Source organism: Aquarana catesbeiana, linkage group LG08 (genome assembly GCF_042186555.1).
Source record: "Aquarana catesbeiana isolate 2022-GZ linkage group LG08, ASM4218655v1, whole genome shotgun sequence".
Taxonomy (NCBI): domain Eukaryota; kingdom Metazoa; phylum Chordata; class Amphibia; order Anura; family Ranidae; genus Aquarana; species Aquarana catesbeiana.
In genome coordinates this window covers 98,619,207-98,632,378 of record NC_133331.1, presented here as the reverse complement: position 1 = coordinate 98,632,378, position 13,172 = coordinate 98,619,207, and positions in this window count along the sequence as shown.

Sequence of the window (13,172 nt, the reverse complement as noted above, 5' to 3'; positions counted from 1 at the left end):
ATCAGACACGAGCAGATTCATAACAGTGGTTTTTACAATCATTTTTTTCCCCCACAAACATCAGAATCTACAATTTAGCCTGTCTATTGAGGACAGGTCTGGACTAGGTAGCACAAAAGTCTCGCTACTCCAATCATCACCTGGAAACCGCAATGGTACACCCATACTCCTTGGTTGCCCTCCTCCACTGCAAATGGAAATCCCTTCCGCCGCCACTTCAACATAACCTCCTGCTACGGGACACAGCTATTGCTTGGAGAGAAGCCAAGAAGAGCCTCAAACTCTCACCCTTCATATCCAGCCACCCCTCAATACAAGGAAACCCAAGTTTCCCTCCAGGTCTGGAGCATCAACCCTACGTCACATGGCAGCATAACGGGCTCACAAAATTTTCACTACTATGTGACTAGGAGACTGGTCGCCCTATCAAATTCCAAACTTTAGCTGACAAATTTTCGCTTTTTCAATCACATGCCTTTCAATGTGGACAATACATCAGCTTTCTGAAAAATGCCTGCAGAGATGACCGTAAAGGATTCAAACCATCGTTAACGGATGTCCTTCTCTCAGAGGACTCATACAAAATTTCGGACATTTATCAACCTCTTCACTCCTCCTCTAATGGCCTCATCAGCGAAAGACTTTCCGGATACTGAGCTGGTGGATAAACTTCTACACGGCCTCAATGCCATCCACAAGTTGGTTCCCAATGAATTTTGGAGGGAAACCCAATTGAAAATTGTACACCAAGCTCATATCCCCTTTCTCTCGACCAAACAAGGTCAAATCGCCTCTATCTGCCCTCTCTGTCAACACCCCAGGCCATCCCTGACACACCGCTTCTGGTCTTGCACCTACATCTCCACCTTCTGGGATCAAGTCCTTTCCTACATCTTTGAAGTCACTTTGCTGAAACTACCCAAAGACCCCCTGCTCCTTATCTTTGGCCACTGGGACCCCCAGATTCTGCCCTGGTCACTCAAATATACCCCACCCGGCAATGACTGGTCCCTGATATGCCTCCTACTTGCGAGAAGAGCCACCCTGAAAAACAGGATCTCCAACATACGCCCAAACACCTCACAAGTCAAAAGAGAACTCTTACAACTTCTATTCAAAGACAAACGCAACACAGACTTATCTCATGAAAAGACCAAAACACATTTCTACCACAAATGGCAACCTTTCATAGTCTCAACACTCACACCGATGGTTCTGGCAAAATTCGAAGAACTTTCTTTCTCATACCATGGGCCTCCCCCAACACCGTAAACAAGGCAGCTTTCTCCAACTGAAAGACCCACAACCTATGGATCTCACCTTTCCCCCTTTTTTTTGAGACATGAATCTCTGCGCGAGATCACCTCTCGCCCACCAACCTCTGCTCTTCTCCTAAATGAACTAAAGGTGAACGCTACCCTCGATTCCGCAGCCACAACTTCATGGTCTACCCCAAGTTGCCTCTATAGCAAGAACTTGGTGCTCACCCTCCCTTTTTTTTCCTTCCTCTCCCATCCCCACATCTCCTCCTAGATCATCCATCAGTATTCTCATGGTAACCCTAGAAACCCTCCTCTTTAGGTCCATCCAGTTACCCCCCTTTTTAATCTGAAGGTTACTACTTTTGATCTGCTACAAGACACATTGTTACTGTTACTTTGCTACTTTCTTTATAACTGCCTTTTATTTTTTTCTGTTCAAAAAATTACTGCTCATTCCACCACATGATGACTTTGTTATGTAATCCACTTGATAGGTGTCATATGTGTCAGTCATGGGAATGTGTAATATTACTTGAAAGGTTGGTATGAAAACATTTGAAAGGTTGTCTGGTTTGTAAAAACAATTAAAAACAACAATGTTTTGGGAAAATGTTGTCGCTTAAATTGACCCTGCAACACTGAAAACCTTATCCAGCACATACATTAATATATTTTTTTTCAATTAACCAAAGCTGAATTTACCTCAATTAACCAATCATGTCTATAGGAAATTTTACATTCTTATATTCCAATCATTTTTTTATTAATGCTCAAATATAGACAGCATTACAAATTAACATAGCCCATATTGCCCACATTGAGCATACAAATATTATATAACACGTGTTGAAACGTTTATAACAATGAGAAAATACAAATAAGTACAAAAGTTATCATACACCAGAAGTCCACTATTGACTATAGTGTATAGTAGGGCACCAGATCTCAACAGTCTTACATTACATTGGTGTCATGCATCTGCATCCAAGCTGTCCATTTAAAGTGGAAATTAGGAAGTCTTTGATCATTTTCAGCTCTGGTTCACACTGGTGCAGCTTTGAAATTGAGCTACTTAAGCATGATTTTAAAGCCAGACATTGCTGCTTTCATTGCGGCTTACAACTTCATTTAACAGAAGTCTTCTGCAAGTCACAATGAATTCAGTAAAAAATAGTGTAGGAACCTTTTTCATATTTGCTGCGACATGAGTCATGGTGATATGAACTGTTCCATTGCCAGCAATGGGGGTGCAACTTATCGTGCAGTTTGGAACTGTCAAATCGCATGACAATTCGCACTGGTGTGAACGGGGGCTAAGCTAAGAATTGCTCATAGTTGCATTCAGTATTAACTGTATGTGTTACTTCTAATTTGTTAGGGGCAGAGATCATCTATTAGAAATAGGTAGCTTCGCAGCATATACTGTAAAATGGTATTTAGCAGACCGTTGATCGCAATCGATTGGTAGAAGGCAGGGAGCCAACAGGTGGATCGCTGAAAGAGTGGGAGGTAGTATAGTGCTGGATGGAGGGCAGGGGCGGGAACTGCCTCAGTGATTGATTGCAACCAATCATCAGTTTGTTATGAAAATGTTAACTCTGGCAGCTCCTGCTCCCACCTTCCACCCAGCACTATGCTGTATCCTGAACTCAACTCTGCTATACACACGTTGGCAGATAGGAAGTGCTATCTACACAGCACTGTGTGTATGTGGGGGGGATGATGAGACACTTTTTTGGGGGATGGGGAGGCAGAGGACACTTTGTGGGGGGGGGCAGAAGACACTGCTATGGGGGGGTAGAGGACACTACAGTGGGGGGAGTGATGTGAAGAGGGACAGAGGACACTGTTTTGGGCAGGGGTACAGAATACTACAGTGATGGGGGGGATGTGAAGGGGGGCAGAGGTTACTGCTTTGGGGGGGGGGACATTAATGTGGGGAGAGGGGGGCAGAGAACACTACTATGGGGGGCAGAAGACACTACAGAGTGGGGGGAGTGATGTGGATGGGGCAGAGGTCACTGCATTGGGGGGTACAGAACACTATGTATTTTTATTTTTATTGGCAGCTTACATAGTTACATAGGTGAGGTTGAAAAAAGTCCAACCTATGTACAAGATTGATAGCCTTGTACCCCCCCCCGGGATCTTTGCTTACCTTCATGTTGTTCGGGTAGATCTCAAACTCTGAGTGGGTCAGGGAATTCTAGCCCTGAATCCCTTTCCCACCTTAAACCACTTCCTGCCCGACCTATAGCAGAATGACGGCCGAGTGGTGGTTGCGTTATCCTGACTGGGCGTCATATGACGTCCTTCAGGATAACAGCCGCCGCGCGCTGGTTGGGGCATGCATTGCGGCGATCGGTGGTACGGTGTGTCAGTCTGACACACCGCTACACCAATCTCAGTAAAGAGCCTCCGGCGGAGGCTCTTTATCATGTGATCAGCGGTGCCCAATCACGGCTGATCACGATGTAAACAGGAAAAGCCGGTGATCGGCTTTTCCTCACTTGCGTCTGACAGACGCGAGTAGAGGAGAGCCGATCGGTGGCTCTCCTGACAGGGGGGTCTGTGCTGATTGTTTATCAGCGCAGTCCCCCCGCGGATGCCCACACTAGACCACCAGGGAAGCCGCCAGGACCACCAGGGAGGCACATAACATGTGGATGGCCAGGTACATCCCCCATGGCCACCCACATGTGCAAATAAATGCCAATCTGTGCCAATCAGTGCCCACATATGGACTCTGACTGGCACCATTATGTAACAGGACAATTAAGTGATGCCCAGCTATGCCACCCATAAGTGTCATCAGTGCCACCCATCAGTGTCCATCAGTGTCACCTATCAGTGCTCATCTGTGCCGATCAGTGCCCACCTATCAGTGCCCATCCATGCCAACCTATCAGTGCCACCCATAAGTACCCATCAGTGCCTCCTATGCGTGCCCATCAGTGTCACCTATAAGTGCCCATCAGTGCCGCATACTATTGCCACCTATCAGTGCCCATCAGTGCTGCCTATCAGTGCCCATCATCAGTGCCCATCAGTGCCACCTCATTGGTGCCACCTCATCGGTGCCCATGAGTGACGCCTTATCAATGCCCGTCAGTGCAGCCATATTAGTGCCCATCATTGAAGACGAAAACGTACTTATTTACAAAAAAATTAACAGAAACAAAGAAAAACTGGTCTTTTTTTAATTGTTGGGTAAAAAATAAAAATCGTAGAGGTGATCAAATACCACCAAAAGAAAGCTCTATTTGTGGGAACAAAATGATAAAAAATGTGTTTGGGTACAGTGTAGCATGACCGCGTAATTGTCATTCAAATTGCGACAGCGCTGAAAGCTGAAAATTGGCCTGGGCTGCAAGGTGTCTAAGTGCCTGGTATTGAAGTGGTTAAAATAGTGAGAATCTTGGAAAATACTACTGAACAAGTAAAAAGGCGCAATGTGCAGATACCTCAGAACGTAGTACCCAATAGTCCAGGGGCATGGATGTATGTACATGTATGTAAAAATATATATATATTTGTCTCTATGTATATATGTATATATGTGTCTCTATACCACTGCCTTTGTTGTTTTTCAGTAGTCATCATCTTTAATTTTTAATCTTTAATTAATGTTCACTGCCCCATTTCATGTTTCTTCTGGTCCTTTCCCCTCCCCCTTGTGTATTTTTTCTGTGTCTCCACCTATGTTCTGGCCCCGCCCCCTGTTCTGCCTATATCATACTCCCCTGTGTCTTGAGAACCCATGCTTGAGAAAGGAATGCGGCTATCCCTTCCATCCATAGCCAGCTAGTTCAGAAACACGTCGCATGTTGATGACGTCATGGCTCAGCGCCGGCCTGTGTCTACACTCCAAGCCTCGCTCTCGATCTACACACACGGCCGTGTCTCTCCCTCCACTACACAGGGACAGTGCGAACGCTGTGGAGATACAGCGCAGCTTAGCCATCCTCCCGGACGTCCTTCCCCCCTCTTCCCACTGACACCCATGTCATTATCTGACCAATCTCCCCCTCTCCAATGGACTGCAGTCACCATCTGCCGTGAACACTGAACTACATCTGTCTGTGTTTGTGCTCAGCCATCTGCACCCCTGCCTGCCTGGACCTGATTGTGTATCAGCTATACAGCAACTGCTGCTGGCTACAGTCCTACATTATCATCTCCTCAGCCCTGATCATGCTCCTGTATATGACTCCTCTTTCTTTCATGTGAGTGGATATTATGATTGTAATAAATTGTTTTATGATAATTTCTCAGAGGCGCCCCTATTCCTTGTTTTTTTTGGAAAATACTACACTATTTTGAGGGCATATTGTAAAAACAAGAGATACCTCCCTTTGATGAAGGTAAAATATAAAAAAAATTCCAAACAGATATTTCAAGGTCAATCTGTGTTTGTGTGCTTGAGTGCTGGTAAAAATGGCTGATTTGCAGAAGTTTATACCAACAGTACCTCCAAATTTCACATTTATAAAAACAAACTTAAGGGGATATTAATGCGCAAAACCACAGAAACCAAAGAACTGGAAAGAAGCCGCCAACATAAAAAGTGTACTCACATAACTAAAACAAATATAAAACAAGGTATGTGGAGCTAACTAACCCAAGTGAAATATCTGGTGCAAAAAGCAATCAATACAAGAACAATATTATAATGAATAATACATATCATAAAATATTGAACTGCAATACAAATCAATAAAGTGCACTAGTGCAAATAGAAAGCGTGCAATAAAAGTAAAGTAAATATACGATTGTGCAATATATAATGTGCTGACAAGTAGAATATAACGATGTGCATAGACAAGATAAATAAGATGACGTGACACACAAATGTGTGTGAAAAAATTTCCAAAAAACGCAAGCAGATGATAATAAAAAAGTGTTCATATAAAAGTGTTCATAAAAAAGTGATAAGTGCAATCCAATAGACCGTGTACTGCGACTCACAATACAAACAAAATAAGATCTTCTGATGGTATTTCAAAGAATAGTGCAAGTGCAATAGACAATCAATGTGGCAAGTAAAAAGTGTCTATGATGTAGATGATTCATCCAATCATACTCCGAAGTGTGACAGCTATTTCCCCCAGCCTCTCATCTCTAGCAGCGGCCCCCAATGAGCCGAATCAAGCATGTAACAGCAGAACACAGGCAATCAGCTTCCGGGATCGTCACACTATAGTGCACGGGGACACACGATATCCAGCGCGAGATTGCGTTCTCCCACATTAAGTAGATGCCAATGGATATAAGGTATAAGAAGAAAGGTGGCTCCATGGTGTAGTATTAAAAATTTCCAAAAAAGGAAGTATTAACTTACATAGAAAACGATAAAAACAGAAGCAGCATGGACAAATGCTTCTGGGTTCGGCTGTACCTGCAAACGACGGCACCTGGCTCCTCCCTGATGCGTTGCGTCACTACACACGTGACTTTCTCAAAGGGACAAGGAGTCAGGTGTCCATAGATGGTTTAAATAGTCTCATCCGCTGTCATGACAACAGCAGATAAGTGTAAAACAAATCTTGTAAGTAATTCATAATAAAAGCAAGAAATACAGTTAAATACTAAGTAAGTACTAGCTAAAACATAAGTAAAAGACAGTGACGAACTGATATCTAATCCGTCATAAATAAAATAAATCTACCAAATTTAGAGACGGTAATCAATTCGAACAACAGCTCTCCTGTAAAGGAAGTGGGAATGAATGATAATCTAAATGAAAGAAAGATTGGAGGAACATTGCCTACAAATAGGATACAGGGAAATCATAACACATATAATACTCCTAATCAAAAACAGAGGTGGAAGGGGAACAATTGGAAAAAAACGTTTTGGAAGAATAGTGGACAAAATAACAACTATCAAGGAAGATCTTATCAACAGTCCCCTCATGATAGAAAATCCCCTTTTGTTGCTTGGAGGAACTATGAGGGTAATGGAGAGAGAAATAATTACTATCCAGACAGAACAAGAAGAGATGAAGGACCAATTAGGGATGATAGATACTTTAAATATGAGGATAGAAGAGGTAGATCCCCCCTCGCAATAACCATTATGCAATCCCGGTGCAGAACAGATTTGAACAACTGCGAAAATATGATGAGGGAGAGAGATCGCCATGGTATCAAAAACGCCAACAAGTTAGACAGGAACGGGAAAGAACATCATACTGTTTTTTAGAACAAAGATATCGGGACTCCCCAACACGCCATCATCGAGAAGATCCTGTACGGAGATCCGACAGACGTACTTCAGATCCCAGTCTAGACAGAAGAATGAAAAGAAGGGAGGAGAGGAAACAGGAAGGACAGAGGGACCAAGACAGGGAGGAACGCCAGAGAAAAACCCCAAGAAGATTCACAGAAAGAAAAAATGGAAAAAAATAAAAACAAGAAGAGGATGCCGAGCAGGGATCAAAAAACAAAAGGAAAAGGGAATAATAGGAGAAGGAATGATAAATATTAGTGGGGTTGAACTAACACAAGAGGAAATAAAAGTGTTAGATAAAGGATTAAAATTTGCCCCAAAAAAGAATCTTAATAAATTTAACGCATATGTAGATATTAACAAATTTATTAGAAGTCTCAACATCAAAAAATATATGCTCAGCAATCCAGGAGAAGGAAGAGGAAGAAGTATACCAGACACTAATGGCATTTTATTTAGTAACCTTCTAAACAAATCTCTCTTCAATCCACCAGTTGGGAAGGACGAATATGTCGATGTTTTTAAGAAAATGGTTCTGAAGGATGTACAAGATTTAAAAATAAAAAAAGCATTTGACCCAGGAGATATAAAGAGTGGTATAAAAAAACTGGAAGCAAGAAAAGATATCGTGATAAGACAAGCGGACAAAAGAGGGGCTACAGTCATGCAATCAAAAGTTGACTATAATGAAGAACTCAATCGACAATTGAACAATGTCGGTACCTACCAGATATTACCAAGTAATCCTACGATAAGATATAGGAAAGAATTGGCTAAAGTTATCCAGAAGGGATCCGAAAAGGGCTTATTGAATAAAAAATAAATTTTATATTTACAGCCAAAGACATGCAGGGTACCTGTTATTTATACATTACCCAAGATCCATAAAGATAAAACTAAACCCCCACGGAGGCCCATAGTGAATGGGATTAACTCAGTCGGCGCGCCAATTGGAGAATACATTGATTGGTTTTTGCAACCTGTGGTAAAGAAAACTAGATCTTATTTGAGAGACACGAAACATCTCATTCAACTCTTAAATGATATTACCTTGATGGACGGACCTGTATATTTGGCAACGGCCGATGTCGCATCCCTTTATATAATCATCAATCATGATGAGGCCATTCAAGTGACCAAATGGGCCCTTAGAAATCTAAGTGATTTAAAATGCAAACAAAGGAGGTTCCTGCTAGACTGTTTGAGATACAGCCTAGATTCCAATTTTTTTTGGCACAATAATAATTATTATAAGCAAATTTGTGTAATTGCGATGGGCATGAAGTATGCGCCCAGTGTTGCCAATTTGTATATGTCAGAATGGGAAGAGGAAGCACTATATAACAATGTACCACATCATCTTACACTGTTCAAACGCTTTGTAGATGACATCATCATAATTTGGAGTGGGAATAGAGAGAGCCTCATTGATTTTTGCTTCAATCTTAATACTAATGACAAAAATATAAAACTCACTTGGGAAATAAGTGATGATAACATCAACTTCTTAGATTTAGTAATAGAAAAAGGAAGAAATAGATTAATGACCCATACGTATTTCAAAACTGTCGATAGGAACAGCTATTTGTCCCTTGATAGCTGTCATCATACCTTATAGTTAAATAATATACCAAAGGGCCAGTTAATCAGATTAAGGCGGAATTGCACTACAAAAGAAGTGTTTTTTGAACAAGCAAAAATTATCGGAGAGAGATTTGTCCAAAAAGGATATTGTGCTAATTTTATTGAAGAGAAAATACAGGATGTTACATCACTTGATAGAGAAAAATTGATACAAGACAGTATTGAGAATACAGATAACCAAGAAAATGTACCCATTATTATGGATTTTAATATCCAATATAAACAAATTGAAAGAATCTTTAAAAAACACTGGGACATCATTAGAACAGATCGTCATTTGGGCACTATTCTTCCGGAAAAACTTACATTTATTTACAGGAGAGCCCCGACTTTGAGGGATCGTTTGGCAAAAAATGTCCTGGACCCCCGAATAAGAAAAAAGTTTTCTTTTTTTGAGGGTAAGGGGTACTATCCGTGCAGGAGTTGCTACACGTGTCGACACACAAAAGAAAGCAAGAAAAAGAAATCTAGCTTCATCTCAACTGTAACGTCAAAAATTACGTAGTTGAAGGGGTTGTGTATTTATTGGAGTGCCTTTGCCAAATTCAATATATTGGCAGAACGAAGAGAGAACTTTGGAAGAGGCTGAGGGAACATGTGCAGAACATCAAAAAAAGTTTTGATAAACATAGTTTATCATAACAGTGACCCCTTATCATTAAAAGTTTGTGGAATAGAAAAATACAAACCCCATACTTTGTCGCCACTAGGACATAATGTGGAATTTGACCATAATTGTTTCATTTCTAATTATTAATTTATTCACTTATTTTTAATTATGGTCATTAGTGCCTCTCGGGGAAAAGTGATATTGTATTATTAGACGGTATTGGGAATCTTGTGTCATTGCTTTTTGAGATTTCTCTCCATATTAGTTGGACTAGTTTTTCATATATTTTTGATATATTTTTTCATCTTTTTATATTTTTTATCACTACGGTGTATTGGAGGCTATTTGTCTTTCTTTCTGACTGCTATTATGCTTCATTTCCTCTAGATGGCACTAGTGGGGCTGGGAGCCCTGTGTCATTCTTCTCTAGCTATTTTGTAGGGTTATATCTGATATTCTCACTAGATGTCATGAGCGAGTTCTAGATGACGTGTTCTATTTGTTTCCCTTCTTTCTACCACCAGAGGGCATCTGTTAATTTGATAGATTTATTTTATTTATGACGGATTAGATATCAGTTCGTCACTGTCTTTTACTTATCTTTTAGCTAGTACTTACTTAGTATTTATGCTGTATTTCTTGCTTTTATTATGAATTACTTACAAGATTTGTTTTACACTTATTCGCTGTTGTCATGACAGCGGATGAGACTATTTAACCCCCCTGGCGGTATTCCCGAGTCTGGCTCGGGGTGGATTTTACATACCAAAAGCGGTATCCCCGAGCCAGACTCGGGCTTGCATCGCAGGATCCATATAGAGGTTACTTACCTTGTCCCCTGGATCCTGCGATGTCTCCTCGCTGTGACCGGCGAGCCGCTGTGTCTCGCTCAATTCACAGTGCCGAGCTCCGTTCCCTGCGAGCGCTGCGACGCACAGGGACGGAGTTCGGCGGTAAATTCAAAAGTGAAACACACAGTATAGATACAGCATACTGTAATCTTACAGATTACAGTACTGTATCAAATAACTACTCATCACCTTTGTCCCTAGTGGTCTGCTCAGTGTCCTGCATGCAGTTTTATATATATAAAACTGTTCTTTCTGCCTGGAAACTGGAGATTGTCCATAGCAACCAAAACTGTCTCTTTACATCAAAAGTGGTTTTAGACCAGCTAGAAAAAAGCGATAATAAATTATAATCACTTGCAGAATTGAGCGATAGTGATTTGTGGGGAGATCCGTCATCAAACACTAAAAGTAATAAAAGCTAAAATTCTGGAACCGAGCAAATTTCAGTGTTTTTGATTTGATTACATTATTATATAATTTTTATTATTATGTGTTTTAATTATTTATAGTTATTTATTATATTATAATTTTTTATTTCGTTTTTCAAACGTTATCATACCCGGGATGTCTACTAGACTCTTGTTTGGACAGATTTAAGTGAACTATTCCTAAGAATTACAGGCCTACAATATAAAACGCCAAATTTCTGTGCAAAATAATTGTACCGCTTTCAGCACCTAAAATCAGAAATAATCATACCGCCAGGGAGGTTAAACTGGCTATGGACACCTGACTCCTTGACCCTTTGAGAAAGTCACGTGTGTAGTGACGCAATGCGTCAGGGAGGAGCCAGGTGCCGTCGTTTCCGGGTACGGCCGAACCCAGAAGCATTTGTCCGTGCTGCTCCTGTTTTTATCATTTTCTATGTAAGTTAATACTTGCTTTTTCGGAAATAAATTTTTAATACTACCCAATGGAGCCACCTTTCTTCTTATACCTTATATACATTGGCATCTACTGAATGTGGGAGAACACAATCTCGCGCTGGATATCACGTGTGCTGGATATCGTGTGTCCCCGTGCACCATAGTGTGACGATACCGGAAGCTGATTGCCTGTGTTCTGCTGTTACATGCTCGATTCAGCTCATGGGGAGCCGCTGCTAAAGGTGAGAGGCTGGGGAAAATAGCTGCCACACTTCGGAGTATGATTGGATGAATCATCTATATCATAGACACTTTTTTTCTCGCCACATTGATTGTCTATTCCACTTGCACTATTCTTTGAAATACCATCAGAAGATCTTATTTTGTTTGTATTGCGAGTCGCAGTACACAGTCTATTGGATTACACTTATCACTTTTTTATGAACACTTTTATATGAACACTTTTTTATTATCATTTGCTTGCGTTTTTTGGACATTTTTTCACACACATTTGTGTGTGACGTCATCTTATTTATCTTGTCTATGCACATTGTTATATTCTACTTGTCAGCACATTATATATTGCACAATCGTATATTTTCTTTACTTTTGTTGCACTCTTTCAATTTGCACTAGTGCACTTTATTGATTTGTATTGCAGTTCAATATTTTATGATATGTATTATTCATTATAATATTGTTCTTGTATTGATTGCTTTTTGCACCAGATATTTCACTCGGGTTAGTTAGCGCCACATACCTTGTTTTATATTCCAAAAGAAGTGCATGTCCCTTTGCACACTTTTAATTTCCCCATTACAGCTGGTGATGATCAGGGAGACCCCAGTTGTTGGCTGTACGGACAGAAGCTGCCCCACATTGCTATAAAGCACTCTGAATCTGAGATTGCACTCCTGGAGCTTCTTTACATGTGGCCATAGCCAGCCATGCACCCTAAATTTTACATTTTTTAAACAAAAAAATCTGCACATGATTGAGTGTTCAAAGTGAGCACAGGTTTGGTTGGCTAAACAAGCTAAATGGGTCCGATTTAGTAATGTTTGAGGTGGGTTAAATTAAAACAAATATTCAATCATGTATGGAGGGGTTTATAAAAATGTAGTTTCTGTTGCCTTTGATTGCATTTTTTAGTAAATGCAGGTTCACATAGCTGTGCTCTACCAATTTTTTGTCTATATAAATCAATCAGTATATCTTCAATTAATGTATATGTCAGGATAAATGAATAATAAAAAACACTCAGTGCATCTCTGCAAAACATACATGTTATCCATTTAAAATCCCTAGTACAAAAGTACAAAAAAAACCTGTTGAATTGCCATAAATGTACTTTGCTGCTAGCTTCCTGTTTGGGCTGACAGCATAGTGCCTTTGTCAAAACTAAAATCCTAACCATATTCTATAGCACCCAGTGGCAGCCAGCCCATAATCTACATCCAGAGCGCCAGACGTATGGATTTCTATGGGTTTTTTTTTTTTTTTTTTTAAACACATGATTAGAGCCTGAGGAACCTGTCCTATTAAACTGCTGTATGGTCTGGATCTGCAACTCAGCTTCAGGGTCTTGGCAATCTTCTTATAGCCTAGGCCATCTTTTATGTAGAGCAACAATTCTTTTTTTTCAGATCCTCAGAGAGTTCTTTGCCATGACATGCCATGTTGAACTTCCAGTGACCAGTATGAGAGA